General features: G+C 43.0%; 1 long non-coding RNA gene across 1 annotated transcript; it reads right to left on the reverse strand.

Moving 5' to 3' along the window:
* Window positions 1-1,136: 1,136 nt before the first annotated feature.
* LOC140685040 (uncharacterized) lies at window positions 1,137-8,833 on the reverse strand. Its single transcript, XR_012058208.1, has 2 exons — window positions 8,448-8,833; window positions 1,137-1,566 (listed from the first exon to the last, which is right to left on the reverse strand). It is a non-coding gene; the product is annotated as an uncharacterized lncRNA (long non-coding RNA).
* Window positions 8,834-15,392: the final 6,559 nt, after the last annotated feature.

Below are 15,392 nucleotides of genomic sequence, written 5' to 3' on the forward strand. Positions count from 1 at the left end.
CAAATGCAAGACAAAATGGTATCTGCCTCTATGAATAAAAGAATTTTCTGCTCCACACCGCAGAAGTGGCACTTATATTAGCTGCATTTAATATATGTTGATGGGATTAAAACGTGTCTTTATGAATAAAGTTTCCTGCTTAGGCAATGAAATGCTGTCTGTGTAAGTGACAACATCACCAAGTGCAGAAGGCAAGGGACTGGGTGTGCCTGGTATTTGGTTTAGCAGGAAGAATGCACTGATTTCAGCTCTTTTCATAAGGCAGAAGATGAATTGTTTTAGTTTAGGTTTTCCAGTTGCAGTAGCAATTTCTACAGCAGCACATATGTAAAGTGCATATACTGGGTTTATTATTTGGATAACTATATTTTCTGTATATAAAAGCAAAAAAAAGTGCCTTCCTTGATAGTCAAAAATCTTTTCCTTATTCCTGAATTAATATTAAATAAAGCAATTTTCTGGCATGTACTATGTCAAGGTGTAGTTTTTTTTTTTATTGAGTAAATTGGCTAGGGAGTGCATTTAGATATCAAATGCAAAGACAATTTATTATAATCAAGGCTGTCTGGGGCTTTAGTGCTGAGGTCTGAGTTATGCATAAATCAGAGGAGGAGCAAAATGATATAATTTTATTCTTTGTGCTATTTCCCATGTGTTGTGAGTAATATAATGCAAAAGGGAGGTTATGCTGCCTGGCTGGCTGTGATTTATGCAGAGATTAAACATGGTGATCATGTCAGGAGTGCAATGCCATCACAACAATGACTTTTGCCATATGCTCTGATGTCCTACCCATTGTTACCCTTCTCCTCCTGCAGCAGTCAGTGCACCTGTGAACATCTGTCTGCTGTACCTGTACAACACGACTGTGAAAACAGGCTTTACATTGAGATGCCACACTTCTGTTTTGACCACTGCAAGTATATTCAAACAAGCTTACCTTTTAAAACAAACAAATGAAAAACAAACCCTGAAGATTTTGAATAAAAGCTGAAAAAAATAAACCACCAAAGCCACAAGCATAATTTGGATAAGGATTTCAATAGGAGCTAAGTGCTTATGGTGCTTTTCAAATGCGTAAAGCCTTAGTCAGCAACATGGTAAAAAATAAGCTCTGTATTTTTTTTTTCCACTCCATCTCAAAAATACCTTTATTAAACAGCACAGAAAAGATTTTTTTTTTTGCAAACATAAGTGACTCTGTTTTGATTTTTATGTATTTTTCAATAATATAGCTGTGCCAGGTGATCTTGGATCTGCTGCTTTAGCACCTTTCCTTGAGTAATTTATTGCCTCTGTCTCCATCCAGGTTATGACAATCCAGGCTCAGCTTGTCACTATTTCTCTCACACAAAGCAAATTTCCCCCTCTGCCTGTCTCCGCCTGGTTAGACAAAGCCCATGTCATGTCAGGCCTCTGCTTGTGGGAGCAGATTAAAATGAGATGTTTGAGGCTGTTACCACCCTGATCCATCTGCCCCATTCCCCTCCAGATGCTGCTGCCCCAGTGATGAACGAGCACCTCGTGAATCAGCTCCAGAGCTGCTGCGCTTCTCAGGCTGGGGCACTAAAATAAAACAGAAGAGCCAGTTTTAACCTCACCCATCACAGTGTGACAATGTCGACTCTGACTGCAGGACTGCAAGCTGGTATATTACAAAACTTCCAAATTCAACTGCAAACCAAAATCTCCAGGATTATTTAAAAAAAACAAACAAATAAACCACAAAAAATTTTTATTCAGCTCCATGACACATCACTCTCTTTTTAAAAGCAGTACTTAAATATCTGTTATTCTGTGAGTTCCCTTTCCCTGCTGTTCCAGACAGATTCTAAGTACTGATGCTGTGTTTATTCAGGACAACAAAATATGTTCTCTAGTGAATAACAAATTGACTTCTTTCCTTGTTCTTTTAGAGCACTATGAATTTTGTTTGAAAGGGGGAATAGTTTTCTCTTCAGTGTTCTTGCTGCAGCAATTTGCTGTCACTTCGTGGGACTGAAGGGTAGTGAAAATGTCTTTTTAACAGACAGTACAATAATTAACACCACCAAAAGAAAATTAACTAGCACAGCGAGGCAGCACAAAGTGAGCTGATGGGGGAATTTTTTGAAGTTGCCTAAAGAACTGTAGTGCATCCATCCTCCTGTCAGAAGTGACACAAGAGCAGCCTTTAACAAATGTTGTTAGTCAGCTGTTATCCTTCAAAAAAAATTCCACTAAGTGCTTATCAAAGCACTTTAATTTTATGCAGCTCCCCAGATACTTTCTTTGCAGGGTTTCTGGGAGAATGAGCTGTGAACAGAGCTGTGTCCACCTCTCCTAACAGGAGAACTACCTCCTAATTTTCTGTGCTGAAAAGCAAGAATTCCCCAAACCCAGTGAGATTTTGAGCCCCCAGGCGCTGTTAAACCTGGTGTGGTCAGTCTGCTGCCAGCAGAGCAGGGACTGCCAGGCAGGTCTGTCACCCCTGCTGGTTATTAACCTGCCTCCACAGCCCGGGCCACTTGCAAGCAGTGACAAGAAACTTGTTTTTTTAATTCATATCTTTGGTTACTAAACCTTCTCAAACTTCCTGAAGATGGATCAGCCAGGGGCAGCTTAAGTGTTCTTTAAAGCTCATTTTTTTTGTTTAATAACTGGAATTCCCTGGAATGAAGGGAATACTGTAGGATTGCTTTTATTGGTTAATAAGCCTTCTCCTTTTAGCTCCAAACTCTCCCAAGTTTTCCCCAGAGATGCACTAACCTGCCTGCCAACTTGCTTTGTAGCAAAAGTGCTGCCTGTGCCAGATGTTCAGAGCTCCTGAGTCGGAATTCCAGAGACAGTGAGATTGCTTTAAACACACATTAATAACACCTAATCTTCAGACTTTTGAGCTCTAAAGTTCAATAGAGCCATGTCTTTTTGACACCCCACCCCAATATTAGGACTCAAAAATGCAGTTTTGTTTTTATGAGCAGATGCTGAGACTGCATTTGAAGTTCTGCATGAAATTTAAGATGGAGCATTGATGGGGAAGCTCAGCTATCGTGAAGGTGGTGATGGGATTTAGATTTGGCATGTGCAGAAAGCCAAACTGTAACAGGGCAAGAGAGATCAGTCTCCAGGGTTTGGTAAATTTAAAGCCTGTAATAAGCACAATGTGGGAAAATGGTTTAAAAGTCAGACATTTGCAATACTTGTGCCTGACATTAAGGATTACACAGACACAAATAAATAAAGTATCAGCTCTCCAACTCTCAGCCTGCTCCAACTGAATATCTGAGTCTTTAGGCTTCTCTTTGCTCAGATAGAAAAGCTGGACAGTTGCTGAAATTTCCACTAATCCTACCAAGATGCTTTCTGATCTATAGATGAACATTTCATTTGTTTAAAACAGAAAAAAAAAAAAAAAAACCCAAAGCAAATTTGTGATTGCAGTCCTGCTTCTCCCCAGAGAAGCAAGCTCAGTAGAAACTGTTATGAAAAGATGTATATGAGGAAAGCATCACAGACAAAGGTAAAGTAGCACAGCCTCTCCTGATCCCCATAATGTTCTGCCATGAAAGGGTGGCTTCACAAACACACCCTACAATCCCTGAAAAAGTCTCTGCACTTCCCAATCAAGTTAAGCTGTTGGAGGTTGCCAATGTTCCCTCAAGGAGGATGCTGGTGGCCTCCAGGGAGCCTTGCATCCTTTGGAACAGGTCCTGGAAAGTGCTACAGTGAAGGACAGCTTTTGCTCCTCTTCCCCAGCATCATATTTTTCCCAGCAGGAGGAATGTTCAGTCATTTATAGAAAGCCACGCTTCTCTCTTGGCTGCTGCCTTTCAAAGGGCTGAGTGAGAGTATCCAAAAAGAGGGGAAAGATATTCTGAGCAGGCTCCCTCCACATCACACCTGCCTGAGCGCTGCTTGTGCTGCTGCTACCACAAATGTGCATTGTTTTCAGCCTGTGGTCTGTTCTGTTCTCAGCACCTCAGTGATGCATATAAATTTAGCTCCCATGTCATGTCTGAAGTCACAAGAATAAAACCTCACGATCAATTATGGTTTATTCCTGGGGAGGTTTAGGATTTTTGCCTTTAGCTGTGTTAGCACCAGTCTTCCCAGGCTGGAAGCATTGATGAACCAGAGTATGATGGGTGTAGCCTGATAGATTGTATTCCAGGCTGGCAAAAAAGGGGAGTGGGTGCTACATGGGTGAGTTATTTTGGCATGTCTTGTTTGCGCTGATTTGGATAGGCAGAGATGGAAAAGGCTCTGGCTGGGCCTGCCAGGTTCAATTCAGTCCAAAGGAAGAGGAAGAGAGGAGCTGGGTCACTCCTGTTGGGAGGCTGTGGGGACACAGTTTGCTTGTCCAAGCAGAGCAGTGAAAGAAGGGAAGGGACCGAGGTGTGCTGGGTGGGATTTGAAGCCAGCAGAAGAGATGGGAACAGCTTGTTTGTTTACCATTCCCCATGTGAGTGTGGGAGATAAGGGTACAGATTTTACTCCCCATTTCCAGCCCCCATTGCGGAATAAGTTGTCCAAAAAATGAGACTTATTGAGAGAGCACCTTCCCCATGGCAAGGGAGCAGTGAGGACAGACAACTAGTGACTCAGGCACTGCCCTGCTCTGAAGCCAGGCCCAAACCTGCCTGGGTTTCCTGCTCCTGGCAAAAAGCACATTTTCTCAACACTTCATACACATTTTCAGCGTCTCCTTGTTTATCTGTACAGGCCAATATTTAATGGGATGATCCCCCACTGCCTATGTTTAGAAAAAGGTTTCACTTGCACAAGCAAGGACTGGAGAGGATACCCTGCACTGAAGGGAATAAATCTGTAGATTTGTGGATATGGCACATGAAGAAGAAATCCTCAAAATTAAGTGTTTCTGCAGTCATGCTGGGACAACAAGGCAAGATGCTTACACCATAAGGGGTACACAGATTAATTTACTGGTTTGTAAATCACTCTCATACTGCAGAGAAGCAGCTCTGAAATTTGTTTTTTATATTAACAAATTTCTGTTGTGTAATGAAAAGATCCCCAAAGGACCAGGACAAGAGGTGGAGCGTAACAGGGCCAGACCCATGTCCTGTTTAGACCCAGATGGGGGAGCAGGGGAGGTGCAAAGGGGCTGTTTGTCCCTGGCTGCAGCAGCTCAGGCACAGGGATGTCTGTGGGCCAGGGGTCTGCCTGGCTGTGCCATACCCAGCCACTCTCCTCACGTGTATCCCAGCTCAATGAACTGGCTCTCAAGGATGTGGGCTGGGAGCGGAGTGTATGAGCACATGTGGAGTTGGGCAGCTGAGTCAATCTCTGAGTCAATGCCTGTCCTGTTTCCCAGCCTCCTCAAGTGCTTCCCCTGTGTTCTGAGTACCTTGTCTTGCACGCTGCCTCTAATATTTTGCTTCATCTGTGGGTATCAAGAGACAAGTTCTGTGCAGCTTCCTTTTCTGTATTTGAAGACTATTTCCCATTAATCCTGACTGTTGATTAAGCAGCCTCAGATCCTTGAGGTTTCCTGCTCAGCTGTGTTTGCCAGGCTGTGTGATGGGCAGCCAGCAGTCAGACGAGCCCTGTGTGTGTGTGTGTAAGAGCTCAGCTGTGGGAGCTGCTGTGTAAGCATCACACCCGTGTGCCACCAAAGCAGTCTGGGGACACAAGGGGAGCTGCTGCACAGCAGAGATGCTTGGGCAGGTACTGAGGTGATTCAGCACTGTCACTTCTGTGAGCTCTGTGCTTGGCACTGGTGACAGAGCTGGAGTTGTAATGCTCATGGCTAAAAAATGCAAGGTGGGAAGGGGATGTTGAATGTTTCACTCAAATGATGTGAATTGCTCAGGAGATCTGGCAACAAAATACTTGAAATGGAGAAGGAAACAGAGCTGACTGAGAAAGCCTAGCAAAAGTTGGGTATTATGCTGCCCTTCCTTTGTGTCTAGAGGTGTCTCTTGCTAGAGAATAAGCTCAGAGCCCTAATTAGAGATCATAGACAATATGGTAATATCCAAGTGGAAGTATCAGAATGGGAATAAATCACCCGGAACAGATGACTGAGCTCTTAATGTCCTTCTCTGATTTAGATTGATTCTAACTGCAAACATAAGCCAGTTGATTGTATTCAGTCTTATTTGTGATCAATTCTGATTACCAAATTATGACAAATATGAATGAGGTTGTAACTAGCCCAGCAATAAGCTCCATGTTGCTAGGTAACAGGACAACATTATTTCAAACAACCCTTTCCAGGCGAAGCAGCTGAGCTATTGTTGCCTTCTGTTCTTGCTCCCTGTTCTTTAGATTTGCTGTTAAGAGCCTTTTAAACGTCTTCTCCTTAGTATTTGGTTTTCTGGGAAGAAGAGTAAAGGTTTTGTTGAATTTTGAGTAGACACCTTCTGCATTCTGTGCTACTTGACAAAGGTTTTTGTCTCGGTGCTGTGAAGTGATGCACTCCTGGATGCTGAAATTGCTGCAGAGCAGCTCTGGTGCCATCCAGTTCTCTGCTCACACCCTGTAGCTCTGCTTTGCCCTCACTGCTGCCCTGCTGCTACTGAATGAAGGTGGTGGGTCTTTGTCTGGTTTCATGTGGGTCCCAAGGGCTGCTGCTTATCCTGGACAGCCCCATCCAGCACTGGGGAAACTGGCCAAGATCAGGTACAACTCAAAAACTGCTGCCAATTCTAAAGCTTTAGCAGAAACCAGCTTGGCAAGAGGCTCCTGCTTGGTACCAAGCCACATCTTGGATGTGATGGGCAAAATAAAAGTGATGGTGGCCAGAGCAAGTAGATTGGCAGAGCAAATGATTTTAGCACAGGGTTTGCCTACCTGGCAGTGGGCAACCTAACTAAAAAAAGCTCCAGGATTACTTGAATTGGTGTCCTGGAGGTGACAAAGGCAACAGGCAAACCCCACACAGCCTGTTCCCTTCTGAGCTCTGGAGAAGGTACTTGAATCAACCTGAAAATAACCTGAACAGTGCACTGAAGCATCTTTCCTTTAGCGATATGTCAGGAACACTTTCAATCTTTTATCTTCTCTGGAACAGCAGGAGAAATGCCACTGAAATGAGGCCTGTAATTTCTCCTCTGTAATTATACCTGTCACCACTTCCGATGGAGCTGATATAAATAGCCTGTTCTGCCTTCTGTTTCATTGTGGTTTTTAATACAAAACAAAAAGGAGAGATACAAACTGTCTACCCCTATTCCTGATGGCAAGACTAGCCTAAGATGTATAAAACAGATGAAACATTCAAACACTGCTAATTTGCTCTGTATTTCTGAGCTTTCTATGCAGCACATTACTTACTGTTGTAAGTAATCTTGTTTGCTAAGAGTAGTTGTCTGTAGGATTTCTGTTCTGATAAAGTCAGATGATGAAACCAAAAGGCAAGGCATATATTTTAACGTATGGTTTTCCATGCCTTGTGTCTATTGCTAAATGCACATTTGTCTGGAAACAAAAGGCAGGCCTGTGCCAGTGAGATGCAAATCTCCCTGCTTTAGTCAGCGTTCCTCTGAAATCCTCCTGTAAGCCAAGGGGAATTCACAGCCTTTCCATAGAGTCCTAGGAGTTGATGCATTGTAGCAAAGAAAATAAATTTTATTATATTTTAAATTGTTCCAGTTTAAATATATGGGGCCAAATTTGACAGCAGTGTAAATTAACCCAGCTTAGCTGGTGTCAGTGGAGCAGCACCACTTGTGCCAGGGGAAGATCTCCGAAGTTGATCCAGTGACCAACCACTTACGACTTAGCCTGGGATGGATGAGCCCAGCTGCTTTTATGTGATCATTGCTGACTCTTACCAGCTGCCAGCAGCTTTGTCAGGACCTCTAACACGTTGAAATTAGGAACCACTCCACAGTGGGATCCATAACCTAACTCCAGCTTTACCAGTTCCAGTGGCAAACACAGCCTGTAGTTCTGACTTTGCCTTTAATAAGCAGTCATAAACTAGACACATAAAGACTTTAAAATACCTCATGTAATTTCAATATTCTCTCTCTCCCCAAGAGAGAACAAATACGGTGAAAAAATTAATTATGCAGGTTGTTCATGTACTGCAAAATTAAGTTATCACTACCAGAAATTTCTAGGAAGAAGAAACAAAATGAGAAGAGGGGAAAGGTTTGTTTATTCTAATAACAGAAGTTTAATAGTTTCCAAAGTCAAGTTTTTAAAAAATTCCCCAGTTGGTAAAGAGAGCTTTACCTACCATAGATTCCTGCCTAAGGAGGGGACAAAGTCAGCATCACAATCAAATCTGTGCAGAATGTGACCTATTACTTAGACCACAGGTTTAACTGGGGTTGAATTTGTATCAATAAATAAATGCAGGGCTTTTTTTTCTCTTCAGAGCTCCCCAAATTAACTTTAAGACCTGTGATAATCATTAAACAGTCAAACAGCAGAGACATCACACAATGCAACTCGAGGAAGTTCAAAATCCCCCATTTCTTCACAACACCCACCTCTATTCTCGAGTGAGTGGGGCTGTCTCACCCAGATGTTTTCTGCTCTTGGAGGCAAAGACGTCATTCTTCCATTTGTGACTGAGCTGAAGATTGCAGGATTTGGCTAAGAGCTGTAGCTGAGTAAATGTTCCCTGATGTGTACAGGAGTATTCAGAGCCCCATCAGTGACAGTGGGTGCCCACAAATAGGAGCTCTCCCATCTTTGGATGAGTCCCTTATGCATTCAGGTCACCACAAACCTCTCAGCACTGCTCCCCGACTTGGATATGCCCAGAAAATCCAGCACGAGGGTTCAAAGCTTGATTTGTCTGCCCAGCTCAGTAGCCGTGGACTCATTGCAGGATTTGTTACACTTTGTACAGCAAGAGACAAAGCAACCAGGGCCCTTGTGCCAAGACTCAGTTAAGCCTCTTAGTGAGCCATAAAAGCACAACTCCTCCAAATGAAATTGCATTTACAATGTGGTAAATCAGGAATGCTGCTGGACCATGTGCCAGGGGAAAAGGTAAGAGAGGACAATTTCTGTGTGCTTTGTGCTGAGGCAGTTGAGTGTTGTCACTTTGGAGTAATTGGACAGCCCAGTGACCCTTCTGCAGTTTTGTCTGGCCAAACTGTGCATCCCAGGAACAAATTGTTCTGCTGGTGATGCAATCTAAGGTGATAAACACGTGCTAATAAGCTTGTTTAAATTTGGAGAGGCTGCTCCAGGAATCCTGCTGGATCTATGGGAGTGTGTGTGTGCAGCTGAACCCTCTGGCCAGGACTGGAAATTCCTTGATGCTGTGAAGTGTTAAAATGCCTATTATTTCACAGAGAGATTACCACATACACTAAGATGCTGCATTACAAGTCATGCATGAAAGCTGTTGTGGTTCAGAGATTCCTTGTAACTTTTGTCATTTTTGCAAGACCCTTCAGGAATGTCTCCAACAGCTCCTGGCTACTCTACATCTCAACACTTCTTTTTCTGAGATTCTCCCCCAAGATTTTTTCTTCTGCTTGAGAACAGGGAACTCGTTTGGGAGTGGGACTAATTTCTTTGTTCTACAATTTATTTCCTCCAGTACATGCCCTAGCAGCTCAGGGAATCCATCTCTTTTTTCAGTGCTCAAAGCTTGAGGGGTTTCTTCCAGGGCTCTGCCTTTCTCCAGCAGATGATTAACACTGACACATCCCAGCTCTGAATCTTATTAAAATAAAGGCATCTGCACAAGCAAGACTTGTTCCTTCTGACACCTCGTTTTGGCAAATGTCCTCACCATCTCTTCCTACTGGCTCTCAGCACTGGGTTTGCCCCTTCAGCCCCTCCTCGCTCCTAGGATATGATTTAAATAATGTTTTTGAGCCCTTAGCCTGCTTGGCGAGCCTGTACCACCCAATCAGAGATGCAGGGATCAGCAAGCTGCCTCTTCACCTCAGCAGTGAGCCAAACCCTCCTTCTCCCACCCTTGGTATTTCCCTCCCACTCCTCAGGATGGAATTCCTTTAGCACTTGGCAATGAGCTCAGCAGGGCCCCAGCCACCAGGGAGGCAGGAAATCCGAGATATTGAAATGCCACCGGCTGCGAGGGAGGAATCGCCTATTGATGCATCACCCCCTTCTCTGTGGGACCCTCCTTCCTTCCTTCCTTCCTTCCTTCCTTCCTTCCTTGGAGAGCAGGTGCCCTTCCAACACTGCTTCCCATGCAGCCCTGTTTGGCTCTGCCTCCAAAGATTTCTGCTTTTTTCTTCTGGAGAGCAAAATAACCCCGTTCATGGAATTTATTTTTTTTTTCAATCCACAAATGCTTTTCCCTGAGTTTTCGAGGAATTGACCTTGCACAGGTTACTGAGCTTTGGGAAAAAAAAACAAACAAACAAAAAAAACCCCTGAAAAACAAACAAAACCCTGCAAAGCCCTGGTGGGTTTGTAGAGCAGAAGAGTCATTGTAAGTGATGAACGATTAATGTGTGTGAATGTTAGCTCTTTTCTGCAAGAGTTAATTGTTACAGATGTACAGAGAGTGAATGTTCCTGCTGCTTCGCTGAGTCTGAGAGCTCTTGGACCTTGAGGTGTGAGGCAAAAAGCTCCCTGGCACTGCAGCCTTTACTGAGTTGATTGAGAAATGTAATATAATCCACTTACAGGAAAAACTTATGAAATTTGCAGGTTCAAGGAAGATTTTGCAAAAAGCCAACAGCCACTTAAATATGCATGAAAAAGGAGCACAGTGTGACCCTCATGAATAGCAGCAAATCAAATCTAAGCTGTGTTTCTCCAAGAACAGAGCTGAGAAAGTACTTTTTCATTTATTTACCAGTTATGATGTTTAGTGGCTCTGAAAAGAAGTCTGGGCAAGTCTCTTTTGTACAATATCGACTTGAAAAGCAGGGCCATGTTTATTTTATTTATTACATGGTAGGATTGTGGCAAGGGCCTAAGTAGTTCTATAAAATTTTCCAGTTGTTATAAATTTTCTGAACACCCTCTACGATCACTGTGAGTAATTATGTGCACAGAAGAGTTCCACCAGTTCCATGTGGTTCTACCCTTGTGAGGAAGGTGGTATTTTACCTTGAAATTCCGATTGCAGATGGATAACTAACATAAACTTGGTATTTGTTGTTATATGGGAAAAATATTTTATGTCCCTTGTCTGCCATGACACACTGGTGTGTATGGGTTGTACAAACAGGTTCTTAAAGCCCAGCAGTCTGGCCAATTTTCAAGCTAGGAGTAGTAATCAGTGTCTTGAACCTCTTATTTGCAGCTACTATCAAGAAAAAGATACTGTGGTCACACTGAAGCCAGAAGTGTTCACCATTTACACAACTTAGAAGGCATCCCTGAGAAACTTTTGAGCAAAAAAAGAGGATTACAGTGTTCCCAGGTGACATCAGTTCTGAGTGAACAGAGGAAGCTTGAGGAATCAAGAAGACAACCAAAAGAAACTGGAAATTTGACAAGACAAGGGAATTGTTCCCCAGAAGCCAGGGGCCAGTGTGGGTTGCAGATCAGGACAAACTGATTTGCCAGAGGTTGTTGCAGCACCAGAGCAGTTTACTCAGAAGTTGTGAGCTCTTAGTTGTAGTTTCTAAGGCCTCAGCCAGACACAGTCGCAGTCAGCCTGGTGCTGGTGATGGTCTTGCTTTAGAGGGCTGGGTCACCTCCAGAGCCGCCTTCCTGCAGCATTTCCCTGAGTCTCTGAACAGCCAGGGCAGTCTGTGGGATGCCACACAGGTCAGCCCCAAGGCTGCTAATAGTTCTGTCCAGCTGTAAGATTGACAAACCTATTAATTCAGAGAATTCCAACTCACAGTGATGGACACGGGAACTCCCAACAGGAACACGGGGATTCTTGATGGACCTGCTGTCAGAGAAATACCCTTGCCAGTAAGGCATGAGAAAATTGATGGGAAATCATTCCACATTATCTTGAAGACTTTTTCCTTAAGCAAGATGGGTTTCAGATATTTCTGTTGGGCTTAAGCTGTCTCAGTTCATCATTAATAGCTACTTGGCACAATTAAAATTTTAGACTTTGTGCTATAGTCAAGTGGTCAGACCCTTGCATTTCTAAGATGGAGAAAACTCTGGGTTTTTGCCTTTGAGAATCTTGTCTAGCCAAGGACTCAGCCATGTCTATTGAGAGCTCTGAAGCCAAAGCAGTAAAAGCCTGTGCAATAATTAAGATATCAAGATTTCTAATGACAAATCTCCTAGGGGCTCAGCAGAAAAAACTTGCATTTGAAGAGAAGAGTACTTTGTTAGCAGCATTTATGAATAACAAACTAGTGAGGTACCTTTTGCCCCTTGGATGCCATGGAGACAGCTTTTACTCTCCATCATTCATCCCTTGTGTAATAACTGAACTTTGAAGAGCTGTGCTCTTACAGTTTCCCTGGACCCTCACGAACAGGCCTAAATAGTGGGAGTAGAAGCTCTGGAAAGGACAAAACATCTCCTGAAAAGAGTTTGTTCTTCATTACAAAAGACAGTTTTTAACTGGAATATTGAAGAAAATAAAGGGAATGGAATATGTCTGAAGAAAAATAATACTAAATAGGAAAGGATCTAAAGGTGTCAATGGAATAAGAGTAATTTATTTTGTGTTTTGAATCTTTTATGGCTCAATATCAATTTCACTCAACGTGGCAGAATAACATAACAAAACTGAGCATTTTCTGGGCTGGAAACTTGTAAAATTAATTGACTTGTATAAGCCTTTCTCTATACTCTGAGATTTCAGTCTTCCTGAATCTATTTTCCTTTGTATATCCTTTGGTTATTTCACTTATTCCCATAAATGTCCTATGCATTGAAACTCAATTTTTTCAAAATATGTATATATTGGTTAATTTGGGAGTTATTTACCCCATCTCCCGATTCAGCCTTCTGTCAAAACTCTCAGGGGTGACCTAGGAGTTACATAGCAGGGGCAATATTCTGGGGGACATGCCAATTCTGTAGTTATTAACTGAATTTTTATATTTTGTTAAGATTACCGTTCCTCATGACATGCTTGTTAGCTGAGTAAGGCCATGTTTGTTCCTGTTGTAGAAACAGGCAATGAAGGAGATAAATAAGTTTCTGTAAAGATGCTGCAGATGTTAGGGGAGGAAAAAAATAGAAAATTGCAGAGAAAGGATGATCCATTGTTCTGGCATATTTTTAGCACTTCTAACCTTCCTCACAGTTTGCTTCTTGCTTTTCTTGCCAGCAGAAATGCATTCTCTTCATTTCTTCATTTCTTTATTTCATTCTGATGACCTTCCTCAACTGAAACTCAATAAATTAATAAAGGTTAACAGTAAGAAAGCAAATTGCTTTGTCTTCATCGAGCATTGGAAAGGATTTGTACAGCACTTGTCTTCCATTAATGCAGCATTTGAGGAGTCCAGATGTCTTGCCATAAGTCTTCTCTCTGAATCTATTAAAGACCTAAAAAAGCAGAAAATAACATGATGAGAGGGAGGTTTTTTGTCCAGAACACTGGGTGTTTCATTCCTGAGAGATTTATGTTTCAATGTTCTTTGAACCCATCTTTCAAAACACATCCATATTTGATCATCTGGAGCAGGAGATGTGACTAATGACACAATCAGGGTTATAAATGGTGGGCACTCCGAGAAGCACAGCCACTTTGCACAAAATCTCTTCTGTTTTATTTACACTTTTCCTTCCTGTAATCAGGGAGTGATTCTGTTGTGGCCTTTTGAGATCCTTCCTGGTACCTCTCCTTTCATGCATCAAGATTTCTGGCCACTGCTGGACTCAGTTTCTCTTTCATGATCCTCTTTAAACCCTTATTTTATCGTTTCTGTTTCTGTGTTCACCTCAGTAGCAAGAACTGTCTCTATAAGTATTTGGTTTCCCAGCTCTTTTCTGTCCTAAAACTTCACCAGACTCCCCCACAGTGCTCTGGCAAGGTGGTAAGGAAGAAAATAAACTCAGCTGATTATCAGAGATGTTGTTATTTTTCTCTGTGATTCAAAAATTAGGAAAATATCCAGGACCAAATCCAAAAAACCTACTGTGAGTCCATTGACATTCACAAGGAAAGGCTGTTCTAGCTGCAGTGAATCCACCAGAGGTGCCACTTTCTGAAGGACACACCTGTATTAAAAACTGTTGTATTAAAAACTTTATAGTCCAAGCAGTCACAGAACTGCCTAAAAATAGCTGTGATGAAACTGGGTATGCATGGTTGTGCCAGGAAGGGTTTCATAGGCACAGTTAAAGAAGATATGGAGTGGCCATTTGCTCCTCATTTCTCTGGTGTACTCTTCAGATCTGCTCTTGCAGGCTCCAGCTGCTCTTGGTGCAGTGCAGGACAGCTTCAAAGAAGGTTTTGAAGGAGGATATTTAGTGTACCCTTTGTAGTTTTCTTCTGGGGGACAAAAACCAAAGAATTCTTACTTTTTAGAAACTAGCTGCAGTTCCTTCCACAGATTTTCACAGAAGTGAACCCCTCTGTTTCTTTCAGTCCTGCAGGAGAGCTGCTCTGTGCTGTTGGCATCCTTCAAGCCCTTGTGAGACAGTGGTCACAGCACTGCAGGAGCTTGTTCACATGAGCACCCTCATCCCCCGGTCCTTTTCCTGCGATGGCAGGACTGGATCAGTCTCAGGGGCACCTTCCAGCCCAAATAATCAATTACACTGCTACTTCACTTGTTTGCTGCTTGGTGTAAATAAGGTAAATCTTCAGCCCTGAGTTCTCAAGCTCCACAAGAACAATAGCAGCTAACAGCAGTGATGCTGCAGCTTCCAGATTTGCAGAATATAACTGGATCTTTTTGCAAGCCAGCATGATTTGGGGACCCAGTTAGCATGAGCATGGCAAATCTTTTCCCTGCTTGGTTGGTCTTTGCTGAGCTTTTGAATTTGTGAATCTGGAAAACATTATATTTCTAGAGGAGCCGGTGAGGAACCCTTGATGATCATATATATCACTGGCATCTCCAGACTATATTAAGGCACAGTTTCCCAAAAAGGGGAAAAAAATCCTGAGATATTTAGCCTTTCACCTTCAGAAGTGTTACTGCAGTGACAGAGCAGCTCCCTTGAACTGGTGGTGCCGTTGCCTCTGGGCTGGAGGTCAGGAGCTGGCCCTGCACCACGGCTGAGGCACAGATCGAGGGTGACACTGCAGTGCAGCAGCTGGGGAGGCTGCTCCTCTGAAAAAGGTGGCATTTCTTAGATGAGATGGTAAATACAGATCCCTTCAGCTCACCCCTCTTGACTGGGCAGGCAGAAGTTAAAAATCTCATGACACTGCTGCTGCAGGATAATCCCCGTGCCTTGGCCAATATTTCCTCTGGGAGCAGGAGCTGGTTGTGATGCACCAGACAGAGCTGCACCATCCTGGCTGTGTGCTGGCTGCCAAACCTGCCTCTGCAGCCTTTGCACTACAGCTGTGCTGTCCTTGGATTCTTTGGTCTGGAATACCACAGGGGATCCCT

Source organism: Taeniopygia guttata, chromosome 13, assembly GCF_048771995.1.
Source record: "Taeniopygia guttata chromosome 13, bTaeGut7.mat, whole genome shotgun sequence".
Classification (NCBI taxonomy): domain Eukaryota; kingdom Metazoa; phylum Chordata; class Aves; order Passeriformes; family Estrildidae; genus Taeniopygia; species Taeniopygia guttata.